The sequence below is a fragment of the Hyla sarda genome, chromosome 7 (genome assembly GCF_029499605.1).
Source record: "Hyla sarda isolate aHylSar1 chromosome 7, aHylSar1.hap1, whole genome shotgun sequence".
In the NCBI taxonomy this organism is placed as follows: Eukaryota; Metazoa; Chordata; class Amphibia; order Anura; family Hylidae; genus Hyla; species Hyla sarda.
In genome coordinates, this window is record NC_079195.1 from 61,007,930 (window position 1) to 61,021,548 (window position 13,619).

General features: G+C 42.2%; 1 protein-coding gene across 2 annotated transcripts in view; it reads left to right on the forward strand.

The window, feature by feature from the left end:
• Positions 1-13,619, forward strand: part of ADGRA1 (adhesion G protein-coupled receptor A1) — a 1,152,497-nt gene that overhangs the window by 39,189 nt on the left and 1,099,689 nt on the right. The window contains exon 2 of one of the 2 annotated variants that reach the window (XM_056529272.1): positions 13,097-13,227. The exons of the other annotated variant lie outside the window; for it this stretch is intronic. The gene's annotated coding sequence lies outside the window, so the exon portion shown is untranslated. The remainder of the gene's footprint in view (positions 1-13,096; positions 13,228-13,619) is intronic. 2 annotated transcript variants of the gene reach the window in all.

Genomic DNA, 13,619 nt, shown 5'->3' on the forward strand with positions numbered 1-13,619 from the left:
TCCTTGATGTCAACTCTGCTTCTCCACGTCTTACTGTGCCTGTGCGGATATCTGCATCTACCTTCTCCTTCTCTACTATGGCCTTCTTGGATTCCGGATCTGCAGGAAACTTTATTTTGGCCTCTCTCATCAACAGGTTCAACATCCCGGTAACCAGTCTCGCCAGACCCCTCTACATCAATTGTTTCAACAACGAAAGATTGGACTGTACCATACGTTACCGCACGGAGCCCCTTCTAATGTGCATCGGACCTCATCAAGAAAAAATTGAGTTCTTGGTCCTCCCCAATTGCACTTCCGAAATTCTCCTTGGACTACCGTGGCTCCAACGCCATTCCCCAACCCTGGATTGGTCCACAGGGGAGATCAAGAGCTGGGGTACCTCTTGTTTCAAGGACTGCCTTAAACCGGTTCCCAGTACTCCCTGCCGTGACCCTGTGGTTCCCCCTGTAACCGGTCTCCCTAAGGCCTATATGGACTTTGCTGATGTGTTTTGCAAAAAACAAGCTGAGACTCTACCTCCTCACAGGCCTTATGACTGTCCTATTGACCTCCTCCCGGGCACTACTCCACCCCGGGGCAGAATTTATCCTCTGTCCGCCCCAGAGACTCTTGCTATGTCTGAGTACATCCAGGAAAATTTAAAAAAGGGCTTTATCCGCAAATCCTCCTCTCCTGCCGGAGCTGGATTTTTCTTTGTGTCCAAAAAAGATGGCTCCCTACGTCCTTGCATTGACTACCGTGGTCTTAATAAAATCACGGTAAAGAACCGCTATCCTCTACCTCTTATCTCTGAACTCTTTGATCGCCTCCAAGGTGCCCACATCTTTACCAAACTGGACTTAAGAGGTGCTTATAATCTCATCCGCATCAGGGAGGGGGATGAATGGAAAACGGCATTTAACACTAGAGATGGACACTTTGAGTATCTGGTCATGCCCTTTGGCCTGTGCAACGCCCCTGCCGTCTTCCAAGACTTTGTTAATGAAATTTTTCGTGATCTCTTATATTCCTGTGTTGTTGTGTATCTGGACGATATTCTGATTTTTTCTGCCAACCTAGAAGAACACCGCCAGCATGTCCGCATGGTTCTTCAGAGACTTCGTGACAATCAACTTTATGCCAAAATGGAGAAATGTCTGTTTGAATGTCAATCTCTTCCTTTCCTAGGACACTTGGTCTCTGGCCAGGGACTACAAATGGATCCAGACAAACTCTCTGCCGTCTTAGATTGGCCACGCCCCTCCGGACTCCGTGCTATCCAACGTTTTTTGGGGTTCGCCAATTATTACAGACAATTTATTCCACATTTTTCCACCATTGTGGCTCCTATCGTGGCTTTAACCAAAAAGAATGCCAATCCTAAGTCATGGCCTCCTCAAGCGGAAGACGCCTTTAAACGGCTCAAGTCTGCCTTTTCTTCTGCTCCCGTGCTCTCCAGACCTGACCCATCTAAACCCTTCCTATTGGAGGTTGATGCCTACTCAGTAGGAGCTGGAGCGGTTCTTCTACAAAAAAATTCTTCCGGGCATGCTGTTACCTGTGGTTTTTTTTCTAGGACCTTCTCTCCGGCGGAGAGGAACTACTCCATCGGAGATCGAGAGCTACTGGCCATTAAATTAGCACTTGAGGAATGGAGGCATCTGCTGGAGGGATCTAAATTTCCAGTTATTATTTACACCGATCACAAGAATCTCTCCTATCTCCAGTCTGCCCAACGGCTCAATCCTCGCCAGGCCAGGTGGTCTCTGTTCTTTGCCCGGTTTAATTTTGAAATTCACTTTCGCCCTGCCGATAAGAACATTAGGGCCGATGCTCTCTCTCGTTCCTCGGATGCCTCGGAAGTAGAGCTCTCTCCGCAACACATCATTCCTCCTGACTGCCTGATCTCCACTTCTCCAGCCTCCATCAGGCAAACTCCTCCAGGGAAGACCTTCGTGTCTCCACGCCAACGCCTCGGAATCCTCAAATGGGGTCACTCCTCCCATCTCGCAGGCCATGCGGGCATCAAGAAATCTGTGCAACTCATCTCTCGTTTCTATTGGTGGCCGACTCTGGAGACGGATGTTGCTGATTTTGTGCGGGCCTGCACTGTCTGTGCCCGGGATAAGACTCCTCGCCAGAAGCCCGCTGGTCTTCTTCATCCTCTGCCTGTCCCCGAACAGCCTTGGTCTCTGATTGGTATGGACTTTATTACAGACTTACCCCCATCCCGTGGCAACACTGTTGTTTGGGTGGTCGTTGATCGATTTTCCAAGATGGCACATTTCATTCCTCTTCCTGGTCTTCCTTCAGCGCCTCAGTTGGCAAAACAATTTTTTGTACACATTTTTCGTCTTCACGGGTTGCCCACGCAGATCGTCTCGGATAGAGGCGTCCAATTCGTGTCAAAATTCTGGAGGGCTCTCTGTAAACAACTCAAGATCAAATTAAACTTTTCTTCTGCTTATCATCCTCAATCCAATGGGCAAGTAGAAAGAATTAACCAGGTCCTGGGTGATTATTTACGGCATTTTGTTTCCTCCCGCCAGGATGACTGGACAGATCTTCTACCATGGGCCGAATTCTCGTACAACTTCAGAGTCTCTGAATCTTCTTCCAAATCCCCATTTTTCGTGGTGTACGGCCGTCACCCTCTTCCCCCCCTCCCTACTCCCTTGCCCTCTGGTTTGCCCGCTGTGGATGAAATAACTCGTGATCTTTCCACCATATGGAAAGAGACCCAAAATTCTCTCTTACAGGCTTCATCACGCATGAAGAAGTTTGCTGATAAGAAAAGAAGAGCTCCCCCCATTTTTTCTCCCGGAGACAAGGTATGGCTCTCCGCTAAATATGTCCGCTTCCGTGTTCCCAGCTACAAATTGGGACCACGCTATCTTGGTCCTTTCAAAGTTTTGTGCCAGATTAATCCTGTCTCTTACAAACTTCTTCTTCCTCCTTCTCTTCGTATTCCTAATGCCTTTCACGTTTCTCTTCTTAAACCACTCATCATCAACCGCTTCTCTCCCAAACTCATTTCTCCTACTCCTGTCTCCGGTTCTTCTGATATCTTCACCGTTAAGGAGATACTGGCCTCCAAAAAGGTCAGAGGTAAAACTTTTTTTTTAGTGGACTGGGAGGGCTGTGGTCCTGAAGAGAGATCCTGGGAACCTGAGGACAATATCCTAGATAAAAGTCTGGTCCTCAGGTTTTCAGGCTCTAAGAAGAGGGGGAGACCCAAGGGGGGGGGTACTGTTACGCCGAGCGGTCCGGGTCCCCGCTCCTCCCCGGAGCGCTCGCAACATCTTCGCTACGGCAGCGCCCCGGTCAGATCCACTGACCGGGTGCGCTGCGATACCGCCTCCAGCCGGGATGCGATTCGCGTTGCGGGTGGCGCCCGCTCGCGATGCGCACCCCGGCTTCCGTACCTGACTCGCTCTCCCTCGTTCCTGTCCCGGCGCGCGCGGCCCCGCTCCCTAGGGCGCGCGCGCGCTGGGTCTCTGCGATTTAAAGGGCCACTGCGCCACTGATTGGCGCAGTGGTTCCAATTAGTGTTTTCACCTGTGCACTCCCTATGTATACCTCACTTCCCCTGCACTCCCTCGCCGGATCTTGTTGCCCTTGTGCCTAGTGAAAGCGTTCCCTTGTGTGTTCCTAGCCTGTGTTCCAGACCTCCTGCCGTTGCCCCTGACTACGATCCTTGCTGCCTGCCCCGACCTTCTGCTACGCCGACCTTGCTTCTGTCTACTCCCTTGTACCGCGCCTATCTTCAGCAGTCAGAGAAGTTGAGCCGTTGCTAGTGGATACGACCTGGTCACTACCGCCGCAGCAAGACCATCCCGCTTTGCGGCGGGCTCTGGTGAACACCAGTAGTGACTTAGAACCGGTCCACTAGCACGGTCCACGCCTATCCCTCTCTGGCACAGAGGATCCACCTCCTGCCAGCCGGCACCGTGACACCTGTAACATCTGTGATTCTCTTATCACCAATTAACTAATTATGATGTCTGTAAGAACTTTGTAGTACCCGGTGTAGCTTTGTTCTATCGGGCTGCAGAGTACGACCCTACCATAATAGTCTATGCCCCTCTTTAAACAGTGACTTGATGGGCCCAAATAATATGCAGTACATACATCCGCTATCAGGTCTGGAAGATACACTAATGGCACCATCTGCCTTACCCCAGTTTCAAACATAAAAAGTATTAGTGTGATACCCTATGTGCAAAACTTGGTCATCAGACCATCTGCTTTCCATTTCATGGTTTATACTCTAATTTGTGTCTAATATACGCTGTTCACAACATTCTGGTGCTATACTTTCTTATGACAATAATAACTTTGCCCTTTCAGTGAAGGCTTTTTTCCACATTCCTTCTGGTTCTCACGAAAACACTTATAAACCTCAGCCAGATCCTGTTGGCCTGAACCATGCGACAGATTTTCACATAAGTGGTCATAAGTCAAAAATGTCTGTAGACGTTTCTATTAGATTATTTTTTGGACTAAACTTTTATTTTTTAAATCTTATTTAACCAGAGAATATTATTATGTCTATATATGCTCAGATTGAAAATGTTCTAAAAAAAAAAAACAAAACAAAATAAATTGAATCAAAAACCAGACTCATCAACTCACATGATTCATACCGGCATGGAACAAAAATGTGGACCTGGTCAGAAAGGAAATGATTGAGATACAGAACATTGCCAAGTAAAGGAAAAAAAAAACCTGTCTTGATGGAACTTACCCTATTACCGTAGAAGAAAGTTGACATAACTAGAGTTTGCCACAGCTGAAAACAATAAGATCTATTACATTTATTATTAGAAATAACTTCAATTATTAGAACATATGTGTGATAGATGCGAAAATAGGAATCGCTTGTCACAAAATATAACTTCAGAATTATTGGTGTAATATGTTATCCAAGAAAATATGGCTCCAGTTCGAATTTCACAGTTTGAGGTATACATAAACATGATCATCAGTGTCAGGGCTGTTCTGTACTTTGTATTTCAACACATTTTGGGAATATATAAATGTCTGTTTTTGTAAAGAGTAATTTTTTTTTAAAAATCTGCTTATTTTTGGCAGATTTGTAACCATAAAAAACACAATTTTACAGGCTTTTCATGGCTAAAAAATGGCAACTTGGCCTAGAAATTACACAATGGCCCTCATTTACAACAGGATTCCGACTCTTTTTGTTGGGTTTTGTGCCTAAATTCTGTCTGCAACAGAATGTGCGACAGAAAAAACCCGACAGAATCTGAATCACTCTGAGTGAAAAAAAAAAACCATACAAAATGGGCATTGTTTTTGGGAAAAGGGGCGTGTTCCCTACATTTCATCCAAAATCACTCCTCTTTTCTGAAAATCATTCCGAAAATCATGTGAATTTTCTGGGAAGAAAACCCGACACTTTAAAGCATGTATACAGTTTCAGAAAGTGGAGTAAATTCTCTGGCTGTTTGTTCCTTTGCCTGCCTCGTCTTTTTGAAGCGATTCGTTCTTGTAATTTTTTTTTTGTACAATTAAATTATTAAGCAACGTTTTAGCTTTAGCAAGTTTTTCAACACTTTTTTTTTTCCAAAAAAGTGTTGAAGATACATAGTTTACAAAAATTTCATAGGGTAGCATTAAAAAAATTCAAATAAAAAAGATACAATAGTGATGGAAAAAATAGCATTTAACAAAATGTATCTTTTTAATAACGAAATTAAAAATTTTTTTTAAACAGGGATCAATTTATGTGTGCGGGCAGGGCAATAAAAATGTAGTGTTTGTGTGCGTTTTTCACTTTTTTTCTAAATTTTTTAGGTAGTACTACTACTACTCCCAGCATGGAACACACTGTTCCATGATGGGAGTAGCAGTACCTGTACTAATAGACAGATCTTCTGTTGTGATCCTCCTGTATGATTTATAGATGCGGACGGCCGCTCTTCTATGGTCCCCTGCACTGCCGTATATATATATATATATATATATATATATATATATATATATATATACACATATTCATATTTCCCGCAGAGAGCTGTGATTGGCCAGATGGTTCCAGCCAATCACAACTCTCTGTGGAAGATATGAATAGTTATAAATATACATCAGTACAGGGGACCATAGGAGACGCATTTATACATTATACAGGAGGATCACAGCGGGTGTCAGGAGTGATACTCACTGTGATTTGTTCTTAACTGCAAGTACTACTACTCCCAACATGGAGCACACTCTGCTCCATGCTGGGAGCTGTAGTACCTGCGTTAATAGGTAGATTGTTACAGGTGTCAGAAGTTACACTCTCTGCGATCTGTCTATTTATGCAGGTACTACAGCTCCCAGCATGGAGCAGAGTGTGCTCCATGTTGGGACTAGTAGTACTTGCAGTTAAGGACATGTACTATTCTCCAGCCAGCCACTCACTCATTCATATTTCCCTCTGAGAGCGGTGATTGGCTGCAACCATCCGGCCAATCACCACTCTGGGCGGAAAATATGAATGAGTGATGTTCTATTTACATCACTGGCCGGAGTACAGAGCAGAGATGTGAGCGCTGTATGGACGATCGCATCGGGTGTCACGACTAACAGCCGGGGCGATATGTCTATTAGTACAGGTACTACTACTCCCATCATGGAACAGTCTGTTCTATGCTGGGAGTAGTAGTACTACCTAAAAATGTAAAAAAAATAAAGCGGAAAAAACACACACACACACACACACACTTTATAAAAAATTTATTAAAATTTTGTTTATTTAGTTAAATAATTTTTTTTGCCTTCCCTACTGCATCCTTTTTTTTTTTTCTTTTCTTTTCCTGGGTTTTAATTAAAAAATCTGATGCAATGCGACAGATCTTTCATTGCAACAGATTTAGGCTAAGTTTCTTTTTTTGTCCTACGTTTTTCCATGATGGGAGTAGTAGTACCTGTACTAATAGACATATTTCCCCAGGTGTTGGTCGTGACACCCAATGCGATCGTCCATAATATAGCAGAGATGCGGAGCGGCTCTATACAGCTCTCACATCTCTGCTCTGTACTCCGGCCAGTGATGTGAATAGAACATCACTCATTCGTATTTTCCGCCCAGAGTGGTTGCATTCAATCACAGCTCTGTGGGAAATATGAATGAGTGACTGGCCAGCCGGAGTATAGTGCACAGATGCGAGCGCTGTATAGAGCAGCTCCGCATCTCTGCAATAGATAGGACGATCTGATCTGCTGGTACTACTACTCCCAACATGGAGCACACTCTGCTCCATGCTGGGAGCTATAATACCTGCATTAATCAGATCGCAGCGAGTGTAACTTCTGACACCTGTTGCGATCTGTCTTTTAAAGGAAAACTGTCACATATTTGCTCCCACACTAAGCACAGGTACTGAGGAATAATGCAGGAGACATTGATTCCTATGATCCCTACCTTGGCCGGATCCGCCCGGCCGTTCTCCCATAATCTTAGTTTTATTATATGTGGAAATCTGTCTGTAACTGGCATGGGTTTCTGTAGCTTAACAGGCACTGACGTCAGCGCTGCCCGTCCGCAGCACCGCCCGCTTATGAATATTCATCCTCCCTCCAGCTCTCCCTCTCTTCACCGCTCCTAACTGGAGGGAGGGGGGATGAATATTCATAAGCGGGCGGCGCTGTGGACGGGTGGCGCTGACGTCAGTGCCAGTTAAGCTACAGAAACCCCGCCCGTGCCAGTTACAGCTAGATTTTCAGGTACAATAAAACTAAGATTACGGGGCGAACGGCCGGGTGGATCCGGCCTAGGTAGGGATCGTAAGAATCAGCGTCTCCTGCACTATCCATCAGTACCTGTGGATAGTGCGGGAGCAAACGTGACAATTTTCCTTTGATGTAGGTACTACAGCTCCCAGCATGGAGCAGAGTGTGCTCCATGTTGGGAGTAGTAGTACCTGCAGATCATCCATAATATAGCAGAGATGCGGAGTGGCTCTATACAGCGCTCGCATCTCTGCTCTGTACTCTGGTCAGTGATGTGAATAGAAATTCACATCACTCATTCATATTTTCCAGTGGGGATTGGCCGGATAATGGCCGGCCGGAGTTTAGTGCAGAGATGCGGAGCACTGTATAGAGCCGCTCCGAATTTCTGCTATAGACAGGATGATCGCAGCGGGATATTAGGAGTGATACCCAGTGTGATCTGTTCTTACCTGCAGGTACTACTACTGCACACTCTGCTCCGTGATGGGAGCTGTAGTACCTCCATTAATAGACAGATCGCAGTGAGTGTAACTTCTGACACCTGTTGCAATCTGTCTATTAATGCAGGTACTACAACTCCCAGCATGGAGCAGAGTGTGCTCCATGTTGGGAGTAGTAGTATCTGCAGTTAAGGAAAGATCACAGCGGGTGTCACTCCTGACACCAGCTGCAATCCTCCTGTATAATGTATAGATGCGGGCGGCCACTCTTCTATGGTCTCCTTCACTGACGTATATATACACCTATTCATATTTCCCACAAAGAGTTGCGATTAGCTGGAACCATCTGGCCAATCAAAGCTCTCTGCGGGAAATATGAATAGGTTTATATATACGGCAGTGCAGGGGACCATAGAAGAGCGGCCGGCTGGCCGCATCTATACATTATACAGGAGGATCGCAACGGGTGATCTGTCAATTAGTACAGGTACTACTACTCCCATCATGGAACAGTGTGTTCCATGCTGGGACTAGTAGTACTACCTAAAAAAATTTAAACAATTAAGAAAAAAAAGTGAAAAACACACACACACACACACTACATTTTTATTATTGCCGGCTACAGTTTTAGGTCCCTGCCCACACACATAAATTGATCCCTGTTTAAAAATGAATAAAAATTTTGTAATAAAAAAGATACATTTTGTTAAATACAATTTTTTCCTTCACTACTGTATCTTTTTATATTTTTGTTTTCTAATGGTACCCTATGAAATTTTTTTTAAAAAAGGTATCTCCATCACTTTTTTGGATCGCTAAAGTCCAAAGAAGAATAAAAACCACCAGCAAAAAAGCCAAAGATAAAACCCACATGTCGTTTTTCTTGGCGTCTTCCCCCCCCCCCCCAAAAAAAACAAAAAAAAACAAGTAGAAACAGATTTTACCATGCGACAGAATTTTTCCCTGTGACTAAAAATATTGGGAAAAGTGCGACAGATTAGTAAATACCAAGTGAAAAAAACAAAAAAGAAACACAACTCAACACTCCACTCTTAGTAAATGAGGGCCAATAACTTAATTATGTGGCTTATTAGCATTACAGCCTTTATATTGTTTGTTTTCATGTTTTTTTTTCTTTTGACTCATAAAAACAAATCTAGAAAATAATATGACTTTGCGTCACTGCATAAAAAAATACTTATGATATTTAAATTTGTACATCAACTTGTCTGTTTGATGACTTGTTGCATTGTGGGATGACTTTACTTTGTATTGTTGATACCATTTACATGACTTTTTGACACCATAGCAACCAATCAGCTCCCTGTAATTGTATGACAGGGGGCAACCGATGGGGTGACAGAAGAAGCTCCCTCTGTCTATTTAGCCACTTTGGTGCAACAGTCAACATTGATCACAGCACCTAAAGGGTTGAATGTGCATGATCCATGTTATCAATGATCATATTCATTAGAGCACAGTGCTAGCTTTATGATATCTATAATATCTATCATCTATCTATCTCATATATATTTGTCTATATATCTCATATCTATCGATCTATCTATCTATCTAATATCTATCTATTATCTATCTATCTAATATCTATCTATTATCTATCTATCTATCTAGAAAATCAAAATATCCGCAGCACACTGATTCCAAAGAAGTTAAAAAATTTATTCCAAAAACGTGAGTGTCAATAGCTATTGACACTCACGTTTTTGGAATACATTTTTGAACTTCTTTGGAATCAGTGTGCTGCGGATATTTTGATTTTCTGCATTTATATGGACCCCTGACCCGGGACCGGACTCTGCGTCCACCACTTCATACTTTTTTTTACTTTTGGATGTGCTGTTTTCCTACCTACTGAATATCTATCTATCTATCTATCTATCTATCTATCTATCTATCTATCTAATATCTATCATCTATCTATCTCATATATATTTGTCTATCTATCTATCTGTCTAATATCTATCTCATATCTAAAAGCCAAAAGAGAGCAGCACATCACAAAAAGACAGATGCACGGGTGCCGTCAGCTAGGAGCCCAGGTTCAGGAATCCAGTTAGATATAACCAAAGAAGGCCGTGAATAAAGCACCTTTTTTTCTGCACCTTATTTGGAGTTGCTGCGGCCTTCTTTGGTTATATCTCATATCTGTCTATCTATCTATCTAATATCTATCTATTATCTATCTCATATCTATCTATCTATCTATCTATCTATCTATCTATTATCTATCTACAGTATCTTCTTCTATCCCCTATCTATTATCTCATATTAACACAACAAGACACAACAGTCTGGCCTTGGATCCTCCACTGTAGCTCTTTCAGTCTCGGAGACGTTTTTTTGTTAGGGTATGTTCACACGTAGGCATATTTGATGAGCAGAATTTTCTGCTGCAGATCTCAATGTAAGCTACATGACTGAGCACAGCTTCTAATCTGCAGTAACAAATCCTGTGCATCAAATCTGTGCAGGATACTGTACGTGTGAACGTACCCTTAAGAAATTACTTTTCACATGATTAATTTAAGTCCCTGAGGTCTGTTCTGTACCAGCACAATTTGATACTTTGACATTCAGGCTGGCAGAAAATTGGAGAGTGTTTTCAGGGTTCCAACAAATGCTTTGTGATAAGTGCACTGTGTATTTTTAGAAATGTCTATTAATAGTCATAACAATCAAAATGTGTTAAAGAGATTTATATTATAGCGTGTGTTACAACATTGAATATCTTAATTACTTTTCATTACTATATGTAGAATTAGATATTATTTCATGAAACTCCCCAGCATCAGTTACAGTCTCATGTGAGTTAGTGCACTATTTTATCCTTTTGGTATTTCTATATACACATTTGCGCATACGCCATTGACCGTGCGGTTTAATTAATTATATATTTTTATAGTTTGGACGTTTACGCACGCGGCAATATCACATATGTTTATATTTATTTTTATTTACATGTTTTTTTTTATGGGAAAAGGGGGGTGATTTGGACTTTTATTAGGAAAAGGGTTAAATGACATTTATTAACTTTTTTTTTTACACTTTTTTGCAGTGTTGTAGCTCCCATAGAGGGCTATAATACTGCACACACTGATCTTATACACTGTTCACTGCAAAGCCATAGCTTTGCATTGATCAGTGTTATCGGCGGTCGACTGCTCAAGCCTGCATCTCAGGCTTGGAGCAATCAATCGCCGAAGGGACACGCCGGAGGACGACCTCCGCTCGCGTCCCAGCTGATTGGGACACCGCATTTTCACTGCGGTGGTCCCGATCAGCCCCACTGAGCAGCCGGGAAGGTTTCACTTTCGTTTTAGACACAGCGTTCAACTTTGAACGCCGCGTCTAAAGGGGTAATAGCGCACGGCACCGCGATCGCTGCTGCGCGCTATTAGCCCCGGGTCCCGGCTTCAGATACATGCCATACACCGCATGACCCCGCGTTATATCGAGGGTGCCGGCCAAAGACGTAAATATACGTCCTTGGTCGTTAAGGGGTTAAAAAGCATTGTTTTTCTATTCTTACAAAAAAATAAAAAATAAAATAAACATTTTGTTCATAAGTTTTTATTTAAAACAAACAAGAAAAAAAAACGAACAAAAATACTTGTTGCCAACCTATATGATTCTTCGCCTGCAGACTGCCTTGTATCTGCTCTCCTTTCTCTCTCCAGCCTGAATGAACTGTCATTCAAACTTTCTCTCCTCCCTATTCACAGTCTGACTTAGTGTAGCCTCCTTCCTGTTGCCGTATTTGGACAAGAAAGTCAGGAAAGGAGAAAGCAGCACTCCTATGGTCTGGGTGTAGGGGTGCCTACTGTTGTAAACCTTGGTGAGAGGTCCAATGTAGATATATCCAAAAAGAAGCAGTGGCACTCCGGTAATTAGTGCAAAGTGATGTCTTTTATTTCACTCCACCGTGAGCTCACGATGGAGTGAAATAAAAGACATCACTTTGCACTAATTACGGGAGTGCCACTGCTTCTTTTTGGATAGACCAGAAAGTCCATTTGACAGATTCATCCCTTTTGCCTGAGCAGCAGCTCATTGGTAGGAAAGTTTTAATGAAGGCAAATAAGAAGATTGCTTCATTTTGCAGTCAGGAAAAAATCTTCAAGAAAAATTATTCAGTGCAAAAGTGATAATTTTAAAAAATTAGCTTCTTCGCTTACCCATGTCACCCACTTATTATAACTGGTGGTAACATTTTTCTGTACTTTAATATTACTGTGGGGATTTTTCTGTACAGCAACATCACTGTGAGCAGTTTTTGGGTACTGTGACGTCACTGTGAGCAGTTTTCTGTACTGTGACATCACTGTGAGCATTATTCTTGCACTGTGACATCATGGTGAACATTTTTCTGCACTGTGACATCATTGTGAGGATTATTCTTGCACCGTGAGATCATTGAGAGCATTTTTCTGCACTGTGACACACTGTGACCATTTTTCTTTACAGTGACATCACTGGGAACAGTTTTCTGTATTGTGACATCACTGTGTACATTTTTCTTGTACTGCAACATCGCTATGAGAATTTTTCCTGCATTATTCCTGTGCATTAGGCACACCAAAATAATTATTAAACTTTCCACTACCTGAACTTTCTATGGAAAATGGTGTTGGTGGAGTGGTGGCCTATTCCAATTTATGCCACAGAGTGCCTTATTCATTACACGCCCAATACACTACTGATCATAGTCAACTGAAATTAATGCTTTTTGCTAAAACATATATTAGTGAATTTTTGTATTGAAGAAATGAGAATTAAAAATGTGATCATGAACATTGGGAAAAACTGTAGACCCATACAAAATGACCATGTTTTTCTATCATTCTAGTGTCTTTTTTAATCAACCACATATTCAGACTGTAAAAATGCATTTCTGTCTTCCTCTCTATCAGCATGAAATCCCAGCATGAGCCCCAATCAGAAAGAATTGCACCCAAAAAGCATGTTGTTTCTGAAGCTGGAAATTTCCGTTTTAGTTCATTGCCTTCAGCTCTAAAGAAGTCAGGACAATTGCATGTAATAGGTGAATACTCATGTAGTGAGAAGAAGTTTGAGGTCTGATTGATTCTTCTTCTTCATATACTGTTACCTTAGTGTGATCTGTTTCCGTCTTTGCAGGATTTTTTATTGATTTTTATTAAATGCATGTCATTTTAAACTTTCTGGAATCAAATTATATGAGAGTAATAAGAATTACTGTATGAGTTCATCTAATGGGAACATTTAGGCTCAGCTCAGAGAACATATCTTTTAACAACTGGCTTATGACAGAAATTAGGAATGCAAAATTCACCCTTAATCAGATGTAACAAAAAGTTTATGTATGAAATGACAGTTCATTAATGAAACATAAACACTAGATTTGAGTGAACTTGTCAAAAGTTCAGTTAGTCAGGCTTGCTAAATTTTCTGAAA